This window comes from Miscanthus floridulus, chromosome 13, assembly GCF_019320115.1.
Source record: "Miscanthus floridulus cultivar M001 chromosome 13, ASM1932011v1, whole genome shotgun sequence".
Classification (NCBI taxonomy): domain Eukaryota; kingdom Viridiplantae; phylum Streptophyta; class Magnoliopsida; order Poales; family Poaceae; genus Miscanthus; species Miscanthus floridulus.
This window is the reverse complement of record NC_089592.1, coordinates 52,585,225-52,605,868: the sequence shown is the minus strand read 5'-3', so window position 1 is coordinate 52,605,868 and position 20,644 is coordinate 52,585,225. Positions and strand designations below refer to the sequence as shown.

General features: G+C 44.4%; 1 pseudogene; it reads left to right on the top strand.

Moving 5' to 3' along the window:
• The first annotated feature begins 14,695 nt into the window (after positions 1–14,695).
• LOC136501550 (protein unc-13 homolog) lies at positions 14,696–19,422 on the top strand (annotated as a pseudogene).
• The last annotated feature ends 1,222 nt before the right edge of the window (positions 19,423–20,644 follow it).

Sequence of the window (20,644 nt, the reverse complement as noted above, 5' to 3'; positions counted from 1 at the left end):
GCATGGAGGTTATCAGTTTAAGGCGCAGAGCTGAATCAGAACCGATCCAAATGCGACCCTTGCAACGGAGAAGTCCCTCTGAGAAAGAATAGTGAGGTAAGTCTGTGGCAGTGGATGCCAATTTGCGGATCAGAGTCTGAACATTGGCATCAGATACATATGAAGCACGGACGTCTTCGAGCCACTGTGGTTAGCAGATAGACAGAGCAGCACATTGGCTTTGGGGCATGCGCGAAAGAGCGTCCGCAGCACCATTGTCGGCCCCCTTACGGTAAACAATCCGGTACGGCAACCCGAGGAAACGAGAGAAGACCTTTTGCTGCCATCGCGTATGCAAACGCTGTTCCCCAAGCTGAACCAAGCTCTTTGTGATCGGTGAAAATGTGAAATTTTGCATGTTGCAAGTAACAGCGCCACTGATCAACCGCCATAAGAATGGCTAAGTACTCTTTCTCGTATGTAGATAGCCCCTGTAACCGAGTACCCAGCGCCTTGCTCAAGAACGCCAGAGGGTGGCCACCTTGTGTCAGAATAGCCCCAACTCCACAACCGCTGGCATCAGTTTCAAGAACGAACGGCTTGGAGAAATCTGGCAAGGCCAATACAGGTGCCGAAGTGATGGCTTGCTTGAGAGCAGAAAAGGCTTCCTAGTGAACCGAGGACCAAATGAAAACTGCGCCCTTCTTAAGTAACTCAGTCAGAGATCGAGACATGATACCAAAATATCTGACAAACCGGCGGTAGTAACCGGCCAAGCCCAAGAAGCCGCGAAGCACTTTGACAGAAGCAGGAATCGGCCAATCAAGCACTGCCTGAACCTTAGCTGGATCAGTGGCTACGCCTTGCTTAGAGATCACGTGCCCAAGGTATTTGAGTTGTCGTTGAGCAAAAACACACTTGGACATCTTGACTTGCCAATGATCCCGGTGAAGAAGCTCCAGCACTTGCCTCAGGTGCTGCACATGTTCCTCATACGAACGACTGAAAATTAGAATGTCATCAAAGAATACGAGGACACACTTCCTCAACAAGGGCCCCAGTGTGATATTCATGGCTCGTAGGAAGGTAGCTGGTGCTCCCGATAAGCCAAACGCCATGACACGAAACTCATAATGGCCGGTATGTGTTTGAATTGAAAGGCCGTCTTGAGCTCCTCGCCTGACTTCAGACGAATTTGATGGTAACCAGCTGCCAAGTCCAGACAAGAGAACCATGAAGCCCCATGTAACTCATTCAAAAGCTCTTCGATCACATAGGAACTGGATACTTAGACTTGACTGTAATGGCGTTCAACTGACGGAAGTCCACACAGAATCTAAAAGTACCGTCCTTCTTTTTGACAAGGAGAACTGATGAAGAGGACGAGCTTTGGCTATGCTGTATAATGCCTGAATGCAGCATCTCAGTGACCTAACGCTCTATCTCATCTTTGACAGCTGGAGGATAGTGTTGGAATGATCTCCCAGCCAATAAGCCCAACGACCTATTGGACCTTGGTCACGCGTCCTGATCGGGGGCGCCCAACCCTACATGGTTGGTGGGCCCCCGTCGCACTGCGCTATATAAAGTGGTGGGGGCCGACGGCTCATAGTACGAGGTTCGCCGTGAGCCACTCCGCCCCACCAACAAACCCTAAGTCCGATCTTAATAGGGTGCGCAGCCAGCGACGGGAAGCCACCACCGTCATCACCGTCGGCCTCACTGCACCGCCACTGCATCGCCGGACTTCACCAACTCTTCTCCGACCATCGCTGCCCGTGCGCAGAGCTTCATCGACCGAAAGAGATGGCCGGATCCTCCTCGACGGCGTCCTCCGATGGTCTGTACACTCCCATCCACTCTTCTCTCTCTATCACTCTGTAGTACGGTTTATTAGGATTTCTACTTGTTCATCCCAAATACAAAGAACCACCCGACTAGATGCTACTCTAGGTGATCTTTGGGATATAACAATGGTATCAGAGGCATGTCTAGTTCGTAGATCTAGATCGGGGACAGGAAAAGAAAAGAGAGAAAGTTTGACCGATCCGGATCGGATCAGGAAAGAACAGACCGCAACCCTAACCCTAACTGTGATCCCGAATCAAAAGCAAAGAAAAACGAATGAAAAGAAAGAGTGGAGTTCGTATTCGATTCGGATCCAATAAAACCCAACCCTAACCCTAAAGATAGGGAGCCTACCTGGGCTTTCCTCACCGCCGGTGGCATCGCCACCGCGCGGAAAGGAGACCGCGGCGTCGTTCCCGAACGGCGCGCGGGACAGAGCAACGAGCCGCACTGCACCTCGCACGCGCGGTCACGACAACAGGGCACCACCATGCGGCCCCTCGATGGCGGCGTGCCCAGCCTCGGGCGAGCACGCACGCTGGCAAGAGGGCGCGGGGCGGATCCCCTCTTCTTCTCCCTCGGCCACCGAGGACGGCTGCTGCTACGGCTGTTTCTCCGAGTGGCACTGCACGATGAGAGAGAAGGGGAGGGAGAGAATGAGCTAGGGTTTAGGGAGAGCCACGGTCGTCACGGGTTTCATCCGGCCAAAACGCGAGGAGGACCGTCGATCGGCGATCGACGGCCAGCAGCGCATCGGGCCGTTTTGCGCACAGGCGGGAAAGGGAATTCCCGGCCCAGGCCCAGGTTGCGGCCTAGGCACGGGGGAGGCGCCACGCGCGTCCGCGCGAACCAGCCATTGGCTCTACTGGGCCATGCGCGCGTTAAGCTGGCTTGGGCCATGGGCCTCTGCTGCTGTTGGGCCGCACCGCTTTTCCTCGCGCTGGGCCACGCGCACTGCTGCTGGACCGGGCCAAATGCATAGTATAAGTTTATTTAATTTTTTCTTTTTTCCAGAAACTGATTTGATTCATATTTGATGAATTTGAATTTAATTTTGATGATAATTTCTATACAAAATTTATCCAACGATATTTTTTATTTAGTAAATAGTAAAGTTGCTTCTGGAAAATATTATCATGAGAATTTTATTCAAAGTTTCCACTGTGTATTTAAAGTTGTTATTTTTATTATTAAATTCGAACCAACGGGAGAATTTAATTTTGAAAATAGACATGTTATCAGATTATTATAATATTGTTATTATTCTGACCAACGTTGATTAATGGCAACATTATGATGTTATTATGGTTTTTTGTCATACATTAATTATATTTCTGCTCAACGGTGATGTAGAATTAATGTAAAAGGATAAATTGTATGTTTTAATTTTGATCAACGTTGAAACTAAGGCATGCAATTGTTGTTATTATATTATGTTCTCACTTTAAAGAGAAATTGTGTTTTCAGGAGGATACTCCTTGATGGCTTATATCAAAGATATCCCAACTCTTAAAGGAGATAACTACATTGAATGGAAGAAAAAGATCAACTTGGCCTTCATCTTGGCTGAGGTTGACTGGGTAATCACCACACCGTGTCCCAAAGAACCAGAGGCACCGGTGAGGGAGACTGATGAGACTAATGCTGCATGGCAGAACAGAGAGCGGGACTTTGCTCCCGTAAAGATGTCTTTTGATCTTGAACATAGAAAGTGGGTCACGGCCAATAAGAAATGTTTGACTGTGATAAAGAATATAATTGAGCCTGTAATAGTAGGCTCAATTCCAGACTATGACACGGTCACAGAGTACCTAGAAAGAATAAAGAGTCAGTTCACTGGCTCTTCAAAGACATATGCAACCCAGCTGATCAAGCAGCTGGTGACAGAAAGGTACTCTGGTGGCGGCAGTGGCATTAGAGAGCACAAACTAAGAATGAGCAATTTGACATCTAAGCTCAAACCAATGAATTTGGCTCTCAAGGATGAGTTTCTTATTCATTTGATTTTTGCTTCTTTGCCAAAAGAATTTGACACTTTTGTTGTTAATTACAACATACAACCCGAGAAATAAGATTTAGAAAAGCTCATAGCCATGTGTGTGCAGAACGATGAAAGAATAAAAGTTTCATAGGGTGGTACTATCAACTACCTAAAAGATAATAAGAAAAAGAACTATAATAACAGCTCTTCCTCCAAGTCACCTGCAAAGGGTCCCATGCAACAGTCTTAGAACAAACAATTCCCAGTGGATAAAGATCAATATCTTCATTGTAAGGGCAGGGGACATTACAAGCAAAATTGTCCTGATTTCCTAAAGATGATTATGAAAAAGAAAGGTGAGAACATTATTACGTTCATAAATGAATCCTTGTATGTCAAGTTTTCAAAATCTACTTGGTGGATTGATTCAGGTGCAACTATTCATGTTGCTAATTCTTTACAGGAATTTCGTTCGATGAGAACTTTGCAAAGAAGCGAAAGTTTCATTAAAGTCGCAAATGGAGTACAAGCAGATATTGAGGCCGTTGGTGATCTTCCGCTAGAGCTTGCTGATGGCTTCATACTTTTTCTTAGAGATGTTCTTTATGTACCTTCTTTGCAAAGAAACTTTATTAGTATTTCAAAGTTGGACCATGATGGTTATGATTGCTATTTTAGAAATGGCAAATGTCAGATGTTGTTTAATAATAGATGTATTGGTCTTGCCTTCCGACAAGACGAGCTTTATTTGTTATCACTTCGTGAAAATGTGAATTCCGCATGTGATGTGAATGAGAAAGTATCCTCATCGAACAATGCAAACAGAAAATGAAAGAGAACTCCTAATGTATCGTCGAAATTATGGCACTATCGTTTTGGCCATATTTCGAGGAGGAGAATAGAAAAACTAGTTAAGAATGAAATTCTTCCTCGATTGGAGTTCTCTGACTTAGAGCAATGTATAGAATATATTAAAGGAAAGTATGTAAAGAAAATTAAAAAGGATGTCAAACGAAGCATAGGAATTTTAGAGATAATTCACATAGACATATGTGGTCCTTTTCCTGTGAAAAGTGTGGATGGTTATGATTCATTCATAACATTCATAGACGATTACTCTCGTTATGGATACATTTATCCAATCAAAGAAAGAACAGAAGCATTGGATAAATTCAAAATATTTAAGGCAGAAGTTGAAAACCAACACAATTTAAAGATTAAGATAGTTAGGTCCGACCGTGGGGGGAGTACTACCGTCGGCATACCCTATATGGCCAAGTTTCTGGACCTTTTGCAAGGTTCTTACAGGAGAATGGTATAGTCGCCTAGTATTCAACATCGGGCGAACATCAGCAGAATAGAGTAGCTGAAAGGCATAACCGTACCCTGATGGATATGGTGCATAGTATGATTAGTTACTCCACCTTACCGTTGAATCTGTGGATGGAGGCGTTAAAAACCGTCATTCATATTCTCAATAGAGTACCAAGTAAGTCGGTACCCAAAACACCATATGAGTTGTGGACAGGAAGAGTACCATCACTAAACCACTTACGTGTGTGGGGGAGTCCTGCTGAGGCTAAAGTATTTAACCCAAACATTGGGAGGTTAGATCCCAAAATAGTAAGTTGCTATTTCATTGGCTACCCAGAAAAGTCAAAAGATTTTTGTTTCTACTATCCAGATAGACATACAAAGTTTGTGGAAACGAGACACACTATCTTCCTAGAGGATGAAATGATGAAGGGGAGCATGGTAGCTCGAGAAATTGATCTTGAGGAGAAATGGGTGTATGCACCCACTCCGATGGTTCAGGAGCCATTTTTCGAGCTACCTGCTGCTGCTACACCTACATTGCAAGATGTTATAGTGCCAGCACCTGTTGTTATTCCTCCTATGGCAACAACAAATGAGGATGAGGAACCCATGGTTCAGAATCCTACAGAGCCTATTGCCACACATGAGGGGGAGCAACAACAACCTTAAATAGTAAATGTGACAAATGTGGAGGTCCTTAGAAGGTCTCAAAGAGTTAGAAGATCAACTATATCTGATGATTATGAAATCTATAATACTGAAGAGTTTCATATGGAGGGTGATCCCACCTCATATGAAGAAGCCATGAGAAGTGAACACTCATCAAAGTGGTTGAAAGCTATGAAAGATGAAATGGAATCTATGAGTTCAAATGGTGTTTGGGATTTAGAACAAATTCCTAAAGGAGCCAAAACAGTAGGCTGCAAATGGGTCTACAAAATAAAATATGACTCCAGAGGGAATATAGAAAGGTTTAAAGCGCGACTTGTGGCGAAAGGTTTTACACAAAGAGAGGGGATAGATTACAATGAGACATTTTCTCCAGTCTCATGTAAGGATTCCGTCAGAATTATAATAACATTAGTGGCATATTATGATTTAGAATTACATCAGATGGACGTAAAGACAGCATTCCTAAATGGAGATTTAGAGGAAAATGTTTACATGGCACAATCAAAAGGTTTTGTTGTAGAAGGAAAGAAAAGAATGGGTTGCCGCCTAAAGAAATCCATTTATGGATTGAAGCAAGCTTCAAGACAGTGGAACTTAAAGTTTGACAGAACAATAAAAAATTTTTGGTTTAAAGAGAATATTGAGGACAATTGCATTTATGCAAAGTTTAAGAATGAAAGATTTATTTTCCTCGTTCTGTATGTGGATGACATTCTACTTGCTAGTAGTGATGTGAGTCTGCTACAGGAGACAAAGAAGTTTTTGTCCTCAAAGTTTGACATGAAAGACCTTGGTGAAGCATCATATGTTTTGGGCATAGAAATTCACCGAGATAGAAGAAAAGGGGTATTAGGACTGTCACAAAAAACATATATAGAAAAAGTATTAAAGAAATTCAGTATGCATAAATGTAGTCCATTGCGTGCTCCTATAGTCAAGGGCGATAGATATGAGAATTTTCAATGCCCTAGGAACCAGTACGAGCTCGATCAAATAAAAGCGGTTCTATATGCTTCAGATGTCGAAAACTTACAGTATGCTCAAGTATGTACGTGCCCTGACTTAGCTTTTATTACCGGGTTGCTTGGCAGATTTCAGAGTAATCCAGGAATGGAACATTAGAAATTGGTAAAGAAAGTCTTGCGATATTTGCAAGGTACGAAAGGCCTCATGTTGACATATAGAAGATCAGAATCTCTCCAATTGATGGGGTACTCGGATTCTGATTATGCGGGAGATGATAGAAAATCCACGTCAGGTATGTATTCACTCTCGTAGGAGGAGCTATTTCATGGAAAAGCTCAAAACAAACTGTCACTACATCGTCCACAATGTATGCTGAGTTTGTAGCATGTTATGAGGCATCGGAGCAGGTGAACTGGCTAAAGAAGTTCATACCCGGTTTGAAAGTGGTTGACGACATCAATACACCACTGAAGTTATACTGCGATAATAATCCAGCAGTACAGTATGCTCACAATAATAGGTCAAGTGGTGCTGCCAAACACATTGACATAAAGTATTATGTTGTGAAGGATAGAGTCCGGGATCAAATGATAAGTCTTGAGCATATAAGTACCGAAAAGATGCTCGCGGATCCGCTTACAAAAGGCTTACCACCCAACGTGTTCAGAGAACATGTAGCCGGCATGGATTTAAGGGAAAGCCTATGATTCCTAGACTATAAAGGGGCCAAAAGTTAAAGTATCTATTTCAGATCAGAGACGTGCATTGTAGCTGTTAAATCTATCGGTGATTGACCGTGACGATGAAACATACTCTATGCATCATCTGTGAAGGAATGAGAAAGGAGAAAAGGATTGAAGTTTAAAGTTTAAAGATAAAAGTAATAGTGTGATATCAAGAGGGAGAATGTTGGAATGATCTCCCAGCCAATAAGCCCAACGGCCTATTGGGCCTTGGTCACGTGCCCTGATCGGGGGCGCCTAACCCTACATGGTTGGTGGGCCCTCGTCGCATTGCACTATATAAAGTGGTGGGGGCTGGCGGCTCATAGTACGAGGTTCGCCATGAGCCACTCCGCCCCACCAACAAACCCTAAGTCCGATCTCAACAGGGTACGCAGCCAGCGACAGGAAGCCGCCACCGTCATCACTGTCAGCCTCACTGCATCGCCACTGCATCGCCGGACTTCACCAACTCTTCTCCGATCATCGTTGCCCGTGCGCAGAGCTTCACCGACCGAAAGAGATGGTCGGATCCTCCTCGACGGCGCCCTCCGATGGTCTGTACACTCCCATCCACTCTCTTCTCTCTATCACTCTGTAGTACGGTTCATTAGGATTTCTATTTGTTCATCCCAAATACAAAGAACCACCCGACTAGATGCTACTTAGGTGATCTTTGGGATATAACAGATAGCAGTAAGGCCTGACCGTTACTGGAATAGCCCCAGGCAGAAGTGGAATGTCATGCTCACATACACGAGGAGGCGGATACCCAGTTGGAGGCTCAAACACAGATTGAAACTCTTGAAGGATCTGAGCCACCTCTGCAGGTAACTGTGTTGATGTGGCAGAAGCATCTTTGGCCCTACAACTGAAAGCTGCATTACAGCTCCTTCAGGAAGTTCCTGCAATTCACCCAGAAGATACTGAGAAGATTCCCCATATGGAATGCGAAGCCATTTGTGATGCCAATCCACCTCCATGAGACTGAAAACGCGACAACCAATCCATATCCACGATTATATCATATTGGGCCAGAGGAATGATTTTGGCAACAGACTGAAAATAGCACCCCTGAACAGACCAGTCAAGTTGCTTGAACTCTGTTGAGCACCCCAAAAACTTGCCATCAGCGATCTTGACCTGAAGTGGAGGATTGAAAGTGGACTGCCCCTGAAGCTGTGCAGCGAATTGGGAGCTGACAAATGTATGCGAGCTGCCAGAATCAAGGAGAATACGAGCTGGCTTCCCCGGGACAAGCCCATGAAACCGAATAGCATTGACTGTGGACTTGCCTGTGATAGCCGAAACTAAAACAGCGAACAGAACCTGAGCTTCAGTGGCGTCAACTTCTTCAGATGCACACTCAGCTGAGTCTTCAGAATGGCAAATGTCCCAAAACTCCTGCAACACATGCAACTGAACTGTTTCGGAACAGCGGTGATCACGAGACCACTTCTCACCACATTTGATGCAGAGGCCTCGAGCCCGGTGATAATCACGCAGGGTGCGGAGCTTGTCCTCCACTCCACGCGGACGACGGTCTTCGACCGGAGCAGGTTCAGTTGGCCCGCGATCAGTCTTGTCCACACGAGGAGGTGGCGGTAGAGGAAATGCCCCTTTGAGCCGCGGCTTGCCGAACGGTATTGAACCGGGACGGCGAGACTCCTTGCTCCGGTTAGGATCTTGCAACTCTTCCTGCAACAAGGCGAGGACACTAGCAGTATCAAAAGTTTGGGGACGTTGCATATGAACAGCATTGTGAATATCATCCCGCAGCCCATCAACGAAACGCATAGCAAAGAAAACCGGATCAGTGGACCGACCGTAAGCCACCAACTGATCGATCAGCCCAGCAAAGCGATCAATCTAGTCCTGAACAGTAGATGTTTGATGGATACTAAACATTTGCCTAACCAAAGCCTCATACTGAGCCTTCCCAAAGCGATCTAGGACGAACTGACAGAACTCTTTCCATGGAAGCCTCTTGACCTGTGGATCTAGAGATTGCAACCAGCGAGCGGCACGCGATGAATTGACAAAATTCATCATCGCCCACTTGATCCACACAGCAGGCTGGACTGAATATAAATCAAAGTAATCCTCACACCAAGTGATCCACAACCTGGTTTTTTCTCCGTCAAATTTTGGGAAATTCATCTTAGGAATTTTGTTACCCGAGTGATTGTTTTCCCAGGGTGGCCACGGCTCATGATAGCCGGTTCCCCCACGCCACCCGCCATGGTCACCACCCGAACCCCCCGCGCCCATGGTCACCAGCGCCGAACTAGAGAGAGAATGATGCAATTTGGGGAGGGGAATGGGTTGGGGATGCAACTGCGTACCCTTGACCAGGGATTTGAGTTCAAAACTCATTCCCAGGTGACTTGATTCGACGCCGTGCCCTAATGGGTGGATGATGGAGCTGTCGGCCATTGCTGGCACAGGGAACGCGAGCGGTGGCGGCAGAACTCCAGTCGGTGCTGCGGTAGTTGATTCGAGCGCGGTGCAGCTGACGGTCCTGCGAAGCGCCGTCATCTCAGACCGGATCCGCTCCACCGACTCGTCGGTCTTGTGGAACGCATCGATTTCCGCGTGGAGCTCTTCCATCGACGCGTCCATCTTGGGCTTCCAAGCGTTGAACACCTGGGCGGCGTCCTCCAGCTTGTCGAAGCCACCCGCGATGGTGTGCTCGACGGAGTCGATCCGGGAAGACAGCCTGGATCGATGTTGGCGATCGAAGTCTGCACGACCTTGATCTCGTCTAGGAGCAACTTGAAGTTGGGATGCATTGCGCCTCGCTCTTTGCGGAATCTGGTGAAGTGGTCGTGGATGATTTCATGGGTTCCAGAGTGGGTTCCTTGCCTTGGGCCAGGTCGGCCTTGGTTAGTGTTGTCGGGCGAGCAGCAGTCCTGCCCGACGGTGCACCTGACGCAGGATCTGTAGCAGAGGTCGTCGTCGTGGTAGCAGTGGTAACACGCATGCATGAATAATGTTTTTCTTATAATACGTACTTTTCAGCTTGTTTTTTCAGCGAGAATAGTGTTTTTCTCTCACAACAAATCAGGTGAAACAGTGTTTCAGCTTATTTTTTCAGCGAAGCGAACGGGGTGTGTTTCCCGCTCTAGACAATATTGTTATTCTGTTTCATCTGGTTATGTGTTGAATCTATGTTGGTGATTAAAATTTTTGTTCTTGACGGGATTGGTACGTTGCATGGCTTTTGGTACGTAGGGATTCAGGATGGCATTCCATTCCTATTCCTATTAATTAATTCATATAGGGAATTTGATGAGACAGTCGGTGGTCAGGAAAGCAGCGACGTCATTCGCATGCTTCTCGCTGGAATGTGATGTCTCCAGCTCAGTCGACCTTGCAATGGAATGGGAGACAGGCCATTCATCACCTCCCAAACTTTATGTTTCTGGCCCCGTTTGGCTTGACTGTTCCGACTAAAAAAACAAGCCGAATAAATCAGTTTCTGGGTATGCCGAACAGGGCGTCTGTCGCTTGCACTGGAATTTCACATGAGATGATAGATGCTACTGCGTATTCATCATGTGTAATAGATGGATGAGGTCGATTTGGTCCATCTAACCGTCGCAACCACTTTCCCCATGTGGTCCTTCTCCTTCACCTATAATAATTCTTTTATCGAACTATATTTAATTTTCACCAATATATTTGTCTATTTCTTCACAAGAAAGACGCTGAACAGAGGTTCAAAAAAGAAGAAGCTGAAGAGAGCATGGACAATTTATATTGACCGAGCTGTCCATATAGGCACGTACACACATAGGATCTATTTATTGTTTTACTTTCACTATGTTAAATCTTAAAAGAGCCAATAAGGTGTACCCCACGTTAGAATTAAAAAAAAAAACCATGTCCAAGTCCCTATTGGGCCTTCCCTTCCCCTTTATTCCCCTCTTTTTTTTTATTGTGCTTTCTTTGTCTTCACCTGCATTCTCTATCACTGCTAGTTCCTTTTGTCGTCTACGGTGTCCAGATCCCTGCTCCACCTGTGCAGTCGTCTAAATGTGGCAGCCATGCCTTTGCTCCTGACCATCTCCTCTTCGACCTTGCCCAGTCTTTGTCCTATCTTCTCCATCTGGCCCTGTTTGCTTGGCTGATAAACGAGATTAAATAGTACCATTCGCTGATTTGTTGTGAGAGAAAAACACAATTCCTTTGCTAAAAAAGTACGGCTCATATGACAGACGATCAGTCTCGCCATCATGCTCGCTCCTCGTATCCCCTACGTGCGGCTCCACCTCGAGGAGGATGAATATCGTGCCAGGCACAGGGAGGACGAGGGAGTCCTAGGAAGGGGCAACTGCGGCAGCAACTAAGAGGAGGGGCAACGACGATTGTTGGTGCTGGGAGCAACAAAGGCGTCGGTGGTAGGAACTGAGGGAGAAAATAATAATTTTTATTCCTTACTATATGCATATGAACCTTTTGCTATGCACTGGCTCCACAATAGTTTAAGTGTCTGTTACAGATAAACGGACTACTTTTATAGTACATTGTTGCTGCTCTCACAAGCAGAAAGCATGCTGACAACAGTGTGGTAGAGTACTATAGTGGCATGGATTGCAGGGTTAAAATCACTTGGGCAATAATTTTACTGAAGAATGGAACTAAAGAAGGTAAAATCTGTCTTGATTTAGCATCAGTAGAAATTGCATAACTATAGGGTGGTAGTTGGAAAAAGAGGCAAGATGAGATATAGATAAAACACCTTTAAGACAAGAATTTAATTGATGATAGCTTTTATGAAGTCCATGCCTAGAGCCCATGGTGAGAGAACTGATAAAATCAAACAAACAAACAAAATCATTTACTAAAAAATATTTTTAACGAAGAAAAAACTAAATCTTACAACTAGAAAAAATAGCTTATCCCATGCTATTTGCTTGGTGCATCTAGCTACTTGCTATGAATTCATACCTCTAAAAAATATGAGAATGTGGTGTAAGAACGAGAATAAGATCCAAACACATATATCTAGGGTGAGAATTTTGTAACTCAACCATTGAATTTGGGAATCCAGCTAACCACTCCTATCCTACTATTTGGAGATATATAATAGGTGTAAAAAAAACACCTTCAACCACTTTTAATATCATACTATAATCCAAAGTCCAAACATACTTTATTTTTTCTATATCCAAAATCTAGATTGTATGGTTACTATCTAGAGTCTAGACTCTCATGATGCTTAGGACATCCAAACGGACCCTGATCCGCGAGCAGGAATGCAGCGACGACGTAAATATGCCTTCTCGTCGGAACGTGGCGTCACACCAGCTCATTGACCTGAAGTTTTTCAGATCAATATGCGGAGGTGAGATCTAAAATGTGAGATACGCCATTCACCTTCCTAACTTGAAATTTATGTCCCCTCTAAAAAACCATTGATGATTTTATCAAACCGAGAGGTGATAGATGCTGCATATGCATCATGTGCTGTGTAAGTGTAATGGATGCCCGAGGACATGAGGTTGGAGTTGGTCCATCAAAGATCAAACCGTCAGCAACCAATCACTTATAATATTTGATTAAACTATGGTCCTGTTTGGTAGGACTTATTGCTGCTGCGGCTGATTTGTAGGACTGATTTATTGTGAGAGAAAAATACTATTTCTATAGCTAAAAAGTAAAATTGATCCTAGCTGATAACCTCAAGCGAAACAGGGCCATATATTTTAATTCCCACCCATACATTTCACGTTTCCCTTCGAACCGTACCACAACGAGCCCTGTCGCCGTAATTTAATTGAGTAGTACATTGGAGGAGGCAAAGCGCATAGATTATGAAATTTAATTGCTACAGCAAGTTCCAAACTATCACCTGCAAGGCTGCAAGGAAGATTCGAACAACAACATGACTTCTAGCAGAAACTGAACACTTTCAAACGGACCACCAATTTTCACAAGCAGTTCAATTGTCAGGTATCTACATATCGTTGTAACGCAAAACCAAAGAGTAACTTTTTTTTTTTTTGAAACGAATGCAAGAGAGTTGCCGATTATATTAAAAAGCAGATGAAACTCAGACCAGGTAAAAATACAACGGATACAACTTCGATCGGTTGGATTAGGACATCAACACGCACCGAAACCCCAAACTTAAACAAGTAGGAAAAAAACAACTCTGGCGGGTCAGAATGAGACATCGACTCGAGCTGCGACTCAATATAAAACGCACGCTTCACCGCCATCAAACCATCACGAACTAGTCACTACAGTGCACTGCCACCCCTCTGAAAGACAAAAGCCGTCAAGACGAACACGCCCTCATCACCGCTTGCGCCGTCGTTGCCGACGCTATCCCGCACTGAGTAGCCCGCGGCTAAGCAGGGCTAGCCGCTGCAATCGCTACAAGTCATGTAGCTCTTCCGCAATCAGATCCGCTTGCGCCGTCTTTGAAAACGTTGTCCCACACAATGTGGGGCTACCCGCTGTAGGCCGCTGCAAGCTGCCAAACCGACGCGAGAGGAGCTGCCTCAGGTGCACACCAAGCCGACCCTACCCACCGAGATCCACGTGCGCACACTGCAGCTTCGAGTAACCTAGTTGTGTCATCGAAGGTAGAAGTGCCACACATGCCCTCCGCCTGTCGGTCAGAAGCCTCCTTGCGCCGAAACAGCCGCCGCTGAGCGGGACTGCCCGTCACCACACCACGCAGGTCACCTCGACAACGCAAGTCTATTGGCCACTGCCTCCCACGTTGGCCTCCTCGCCAACTCCGTGGGCGCCTCTCGCGCCGGCATCCTCGTCAACTTCATGGTGGCAACTCACCAACTACCAAACAGATGCGAGACCTTCCAATTCCTGCGCCAACACCTCCTCCCGACCACCTTACATCAGAGTAGACACTAGAAACCAAAGAGTAACTTAAGATGAACAATAATCCATGAAAAAAATAGAATAGGAAGATAATTTGTTAGGTGAGCTGGCGTAGCTTTTGTCGGTTAAAGCCCTGTTCGCTTGAACTTATATCAGCTAGAATCTACAGTATTTTTCTCTCACAACAAAACACCTTCAACCTACTTATCAGTCGACTTTAATACCAGCCAAACATACCCTAAGTTGGCAAAAACAGAGTTTTTTTGGCACCCTACCCTAAGTTGGCAAAAACAGAGTTTTTTTGGCACCCTATCAAAGCAAGCACGCGCTAAACTTGCTCCGTCACCGATCTACTCCTAGCAAACAGACGAGACGAGGGAGCATCGCAGACGCAGAGAAAAGAAAATGGCAGCAATGGCGCGCCACTTCCGCGACACCTCCAGCTCCAGTGACCCCGCTGCCGCCACCACCACGCCGCCGCTGCCGCCCCCACTCCCCGACCTCGGCGTGGCCCTATCCGCCGCCGACCTCCGCGCCACCGCCTACGAGCTGCTCGTGGCCGCCTCCCGGGCCACCGGCGCCAGGCCCCTCACCTACATTCCTCTGCCCACGACGGCGGCTGGCAAGCTCAAGGGCGCCTTCGACCTCGGGTCCTCGCCGCCGTCCAAGGTCGGGAGGGCGGCGGCTCTGGAGCTGGTGCGGGTGCGGATGGGGGTCACGGAGCAGGCCGACGCCAGGATCCGCCGGGTGCTGCTCCGCGTCGCCGCCGGGCAGGTTAATGCAGCTCTATTCCCTTTAGGACCCCTAGCTTCTTGAAAGGGACAATGCAGCTTAATTTCTTCATCAAAGGTAAAAGGTTGCCTTTTCTTGTGGTTGTTGCGTTGTCGGCTGGTTCGGGTTAGTTCCGTGCGGTTGGTAGTACGTCAGTAATGAGTTCTTTGCTTTGATTCTTGATTGTTTTGTTTGTGATTGAGATTTCAGGCTCAATTGAGGCAAATGGTTTGTTGTCATGTTCTGTCCTTTCTGTGCTTGGCCGTATGCCCGTATCTGATTCAGTAATGGCTGGTACTTATGTTTCTGTCCTTCCACATCAGGGTGTTTCTCGTGTGTAATTGAGTAATGAAGGACTACGTTGGCAAACAATTGCAATCGCAGCCAGGGGCTTCCATTCAGATTATAAATATAAATCATACATTCTTTTCTCTTGGTTATCAGTAGTAGCTCGATCCTCGATGTGTAAATTTGATTCTTATGTTACAATCTGGGATGTCCAATTATTTCTTATTATGGTGCCCAAGTAGTCATTTGGATGGTCTTCTTGCCTTGTTTTACGAAGCACTCTTACAATAATAGTTGCTTGTTATGCACTTCTTGGACTGTTAGGCAATGTTCGATGATGATTTTTGGTTAATATGTGTGTGCACTAGGTGGCTGACGTCCTAAAAGCCATGAGCTCTATTCCCTTTAGGTTCTCTGAGATTTAATTTATCTGCTAACCTGAGTTTAATTTTTTGTTGTGGATTTTAGTACTATACGTGATAAATGTGAACTATGGTTTTCCGTTTGGACATGCCAAATCTGTACTGTATGCTCATTTTTCCTTCTCTCATTTTTTATGATAGAAGTTCCTAAAAATCACCAAGCTTCAGCAGGCATTCTATTTAGGAAAGTAAATTACTTGAGAGTACTATTGACAGGGGTTGTTCAGTCACTGTTGGTTTCATAGCCCGTCATTTACCTACAATTTTACAGAACCCTTTGTGCTGCATATATACATAGAGGTTTAACTTACGTTTATTTTCTTCCTTGAAACAGCTTGGCACACCTGCAGAATCTATGGTTTTGCCCTTAGAGTTCCTGCAGAAGTGTAAAGCATCAGATTTCCCTGACCCTCTAGAGTACGAGGCTTGGCAGACTAGGAATTTCAAGCTTCTCGAGGCTGGTGTGCTGGTCCACCCACTTATTCCTTTAAAGAAATCAGACATTTCTGCGAAGAAAATGCGGCGAATAATACATGAAGCATATGCTGGGCAAGTTGAAACTGGGAGGACTTCAGAGTCCATGCAAAGACTGCACAGCGCTGTCATGTCCCTTGCGTGTAGATCCATTTGTGAAACTTCCGATGAGTGTCATTGGGCAGATGGTTTTCCTTTAATCTCCATATCTACAAAATGTTGATAGAAGCTGGCTTTGATGTTGAAGAAGGCACTGTAGTAGATGAGATTGATGAAATTATGGAGCTGTTGAAGAAGACTTGGCCTGTTTTTGGAATCACTCAAATGCTCCACAACATTTACTTTACCTGGGCATTGTTCAACCATTTTGTCATGTTGGGTCAAGCAGATAATGGGTTGCTTTCTGCTATGGAGAATCTATTAGTTGAAGTTGCAGAAGATGCTAAAATAACAAAAGATCCAGATTATTGTGATGTATTGAGCTCCACTTTAAGCTCAATAATGGGTTGGGAAGAGAAAAGGCTGCTTGCATACCATGAAACTTTCAATACTAGTAATATTTATTCCATGCAATATATTGTTTCAATAGGAATCTCAGCTGCAAAGATTCTTCTTGAAGATGTATCTTATGAATACCATAGTGGAACAAACAGAGATACTGATGTGGTGCGCAGCAGGATTGAAACATATATAAAATCATCATTCCGCAAAGCATTTGCTCAAGTAAATTCCAAACAAGATGACTTTTTGCTAAGTTCTTTCACTATTTAAGTATGGGTAATTCAAAGTTCATTTTTTTCTTTTCTTTTTAATGATTGTATGTCCTATTGTCACCAAATGTGCTAGATTCTGTAAAGCATGGCAGAAACCTTAGACACTGAGTACTGCTGATAACTGTCTGAAAATTGCTTCTCTCAACTCACATGCGCCTCTTAATCTAAGAGGTTGAACTTTCAACACTTGTACCAGTGCTTATCTTTTGTGTAGTGTTGATTCATGCAGAAAATGGAAGAGGCAGATTCAAATCGGTCATCCATAAACTGTACACCTGTTCTGTCAATTCTTGCAAAGGAAACAACTGAGCTCGCTATTAAAGAGAAAAATGTATACAGTCCAATACTGAAGAAATGGCACCCCTTTGCTGCAGGTGTTGCTGTTGCAACCCTTCATGGTTGCTTTGGAAATGAGCTGAAAAATTTTATAGTTGGGCTTACAGAGCTCACACCAGATAAGCTCAAGTGCTTAAGGCAGCTGACAAGTTAGAAAAGGATCTAGTTCATATTGCTCTTGAAGATTCTATAGACGGTGATGATAGAGGCAAGTCATTGGTAAGACAAATGCCACCTTATGAAACTGGAACTGTAATGGCTATTCTGGTGAAAGCATGGGGAAGAGAACAACTAGACAAGCTTAAGATTGGGCTGACCAGAACCTACAACAAGAGGTGATCTTGTTTTCTTTTCATTTTGACCTACAATATAAGGTTTGGGCAAAAGAACCCTTCTCTATAAATTGGTCAAACCTAAAATAGTTTGGCTTAGGACAAACTCGAAAGTCCTTGTATTTTGAATTGGAGGGAGTAATATCTGTGCAATATTCTAGGATGCAATGAATTGATATAATGCGGCATTAATTTTGTAATTGCTATGCAGACTTGGAACCCAAAGGATAATAGCAGGGACAGTTTTGCTCCCTCTTCTGTGGAGATGCTGCACATAATTGAGGAAACTTTGGATGCATTTTTTTGTTTGTCTATACCAATCCACGCTACTCTGTTTGCTGGTCTGACAGCTGGACTCGATAAATGTCTACATTATTATGTCTCTAAAGTGAAAACAGGCTGTGGTAAGTATATTGCTAAGACAGTTCTTGCGCAACATAATCTTGGTGAGTTCATTTTGTATTAATTTACAGGAACTCGGAGTACTCTTTTTCCTCAGCTACCTCATCTGACAAGGTGTGATGTTGGTTCCAAGTTATTCAAGAAAAACAAAAAACCACAGTTTCTTATGAAGCGAGGATCACAAGTTGGATCAACAACTGGGAATGAAGCCTCGAGCCTTCATGGACTATGTTTACGAATAAATACCATTTACTACATCCAAACTGAGCTAGAAAACCTGCATATGAAGATGAAAGAATGCCTGCAGAATGTTGAGTTGGCTCAGCCTGATATTGCTGATGGTCTGAACATAAACTTTGGGCTATCCCAGGCAGCTTGCCAAGAAGGAATTCGACAGCTGTGTGAGACAACTGCATATATGGTGATGTTCAATGATCTGAGTCACGTTCTCCTGGATACTCTATGTTGGGGGCCCTGCATCAAACAGGATACTGCCTTTGTTAAAAGAGCTTGGTCCTATCCTTAGGAATCCTAAGTTAGGATTATATCTGCCACGGTGCACAATAAAGTGCAAAATCGTCTCATAACTGCACTGATGAAAGCCTCTTTTGATGGCTTTTTGTTGGTGCTTCTTGCTGGTGGACCGACGCGTGCTTTCAGCTGTCAGGACTACCAGGTAATAGAGGACGATTTCCAAGCCCTAAGAGGCTTATATTTATCGTATTGTGATGGGCTACCTGAGGAATTAGTTGGCAAGGCTTCCTCAGAGGTGAAAAACATTCTGCCACTCCTACAGACAGACACCGAAACCCTCATTGAACGGTTCAAGCAGCTAATTTCTGAATCTTATGAACCTACAGCCAATTCTAGGTTCCCGATGCCTCCTGTACCTTCTCGTTGGAGTCCAGATAACCCCAACACAATATTGCGTGTATTATGCTATCGAAAATGATGAGGCAGCTTCGAAGTTCCTCAAGAAAACATATGATCTGCCAAAGATGCCTTGATTTCTGCAAAAAAGTAACTTGCAGACTATTGTGTATTTTTGCAGCTTTCAAAACATGTGGTAACTGGTTGGATTGTACTGCCTCCTTGTGAAGGATAACACAGCATGAACATCCAAGTAGAGAACTATGAAGTCTGAATGCGGCAGATTTCAAGGATGGAAACAGGAGATTTGGCTGTGGGTTTTACATCTTCATTCGATTATTAATGAGCTCTGCTGGCCCTGGCATTTGTGTGCTTGTGATACGCTCAAATGTGAAGAAAACATGGCAAATTTACTTGAATGTGTCCACATGTTTATTTACTTGAATATATACAGCAGAATGTAAAGTACCTGAATATATGCAAATGTTTATTTACTTGGCTATTATGAGTGCCATTGACTATGAGGAAAACATGGCAGATATGTATACGTGGGATACTTCACTTGACTGCCTTCTTGTTCAAATAATGTTTCGAAATAAACTGAAAATTTTGTCTGTGATTAAAATGTACTTGTATTTAACTTAGTCCTTCCGCTGCGCTCAACTTTTTTTCTAAAACTAGTGGTAACGTTTAAAAATTCAAATTATTGTTGTTAAATATAAGTTTAACCAAGAAAGGAAAAAAAGAGTTGGTGATGGGCTGGCGATTAGAGCCCCCAACGAGGCCATGGCCCATGGGGTGGCATATGAAAGATGTAATAAATAATAAATAAATAAAACTCGACTAGGGGGAGAGTAATTAAACTCTTGTTGGCTAGGTGACATTCACCCCACTAGTCAATCATCTCAAGGAGATTCTCGAGAGACAAAAGATGTAATATTCCATAAATAAACTATAAATGAAAATTTTGTATGTTTTCAATTTTTTCAATGATTGGTGTTGTGAACCATACAACTCCGAACTTTCGCCCAGTTCGCTTGGGCTTGTTTGGCTGATAAGCCATGGCTGAAAGTACTGTTGGCTGATTTGGTGTGAGAGAAAAACACTATTCATTGACTGAAAAACTACGGCTTATAAGCCAAACAAGCCCAAGCAAACAGGATGTTTGTTGGGTATGGTTATACTCCTGCATCGGTGTGTGGTATGCCGCAACAATGTGTGCCACTTTTGGTAGGAGGGTATCCATATTTGCGAATTATACAGTACAACGCAGATATTTACAAGGCATGCGCAGTCGCCCCTATAAACGCATGCATACAAACTCTACCCCTTATGAGCATCTTCGAAGATCGGGCCTACAAATCCTTAAGATTGACGAAGACACTATATGCGCCTCGTTGTCGACAGGAATGTCGTCTACCACTGGAAGCACAACGCCGTTAAATCCTGAAGTATTCGCTCTCTCGGGGAGTCGACCCTAGGACCTGTGGTGCTACTAAGACTCTTGTAACGACTAGGCTAGAGGCCATTTCGCAAGAGGGTATCCATATTTTGTTGTCGTTGAAACCTCACAGCTACTAAGTTGTTAAGGGGACTCTACAAAGCCTCGTAGTGAAATCCTGCCGACTCACATTGG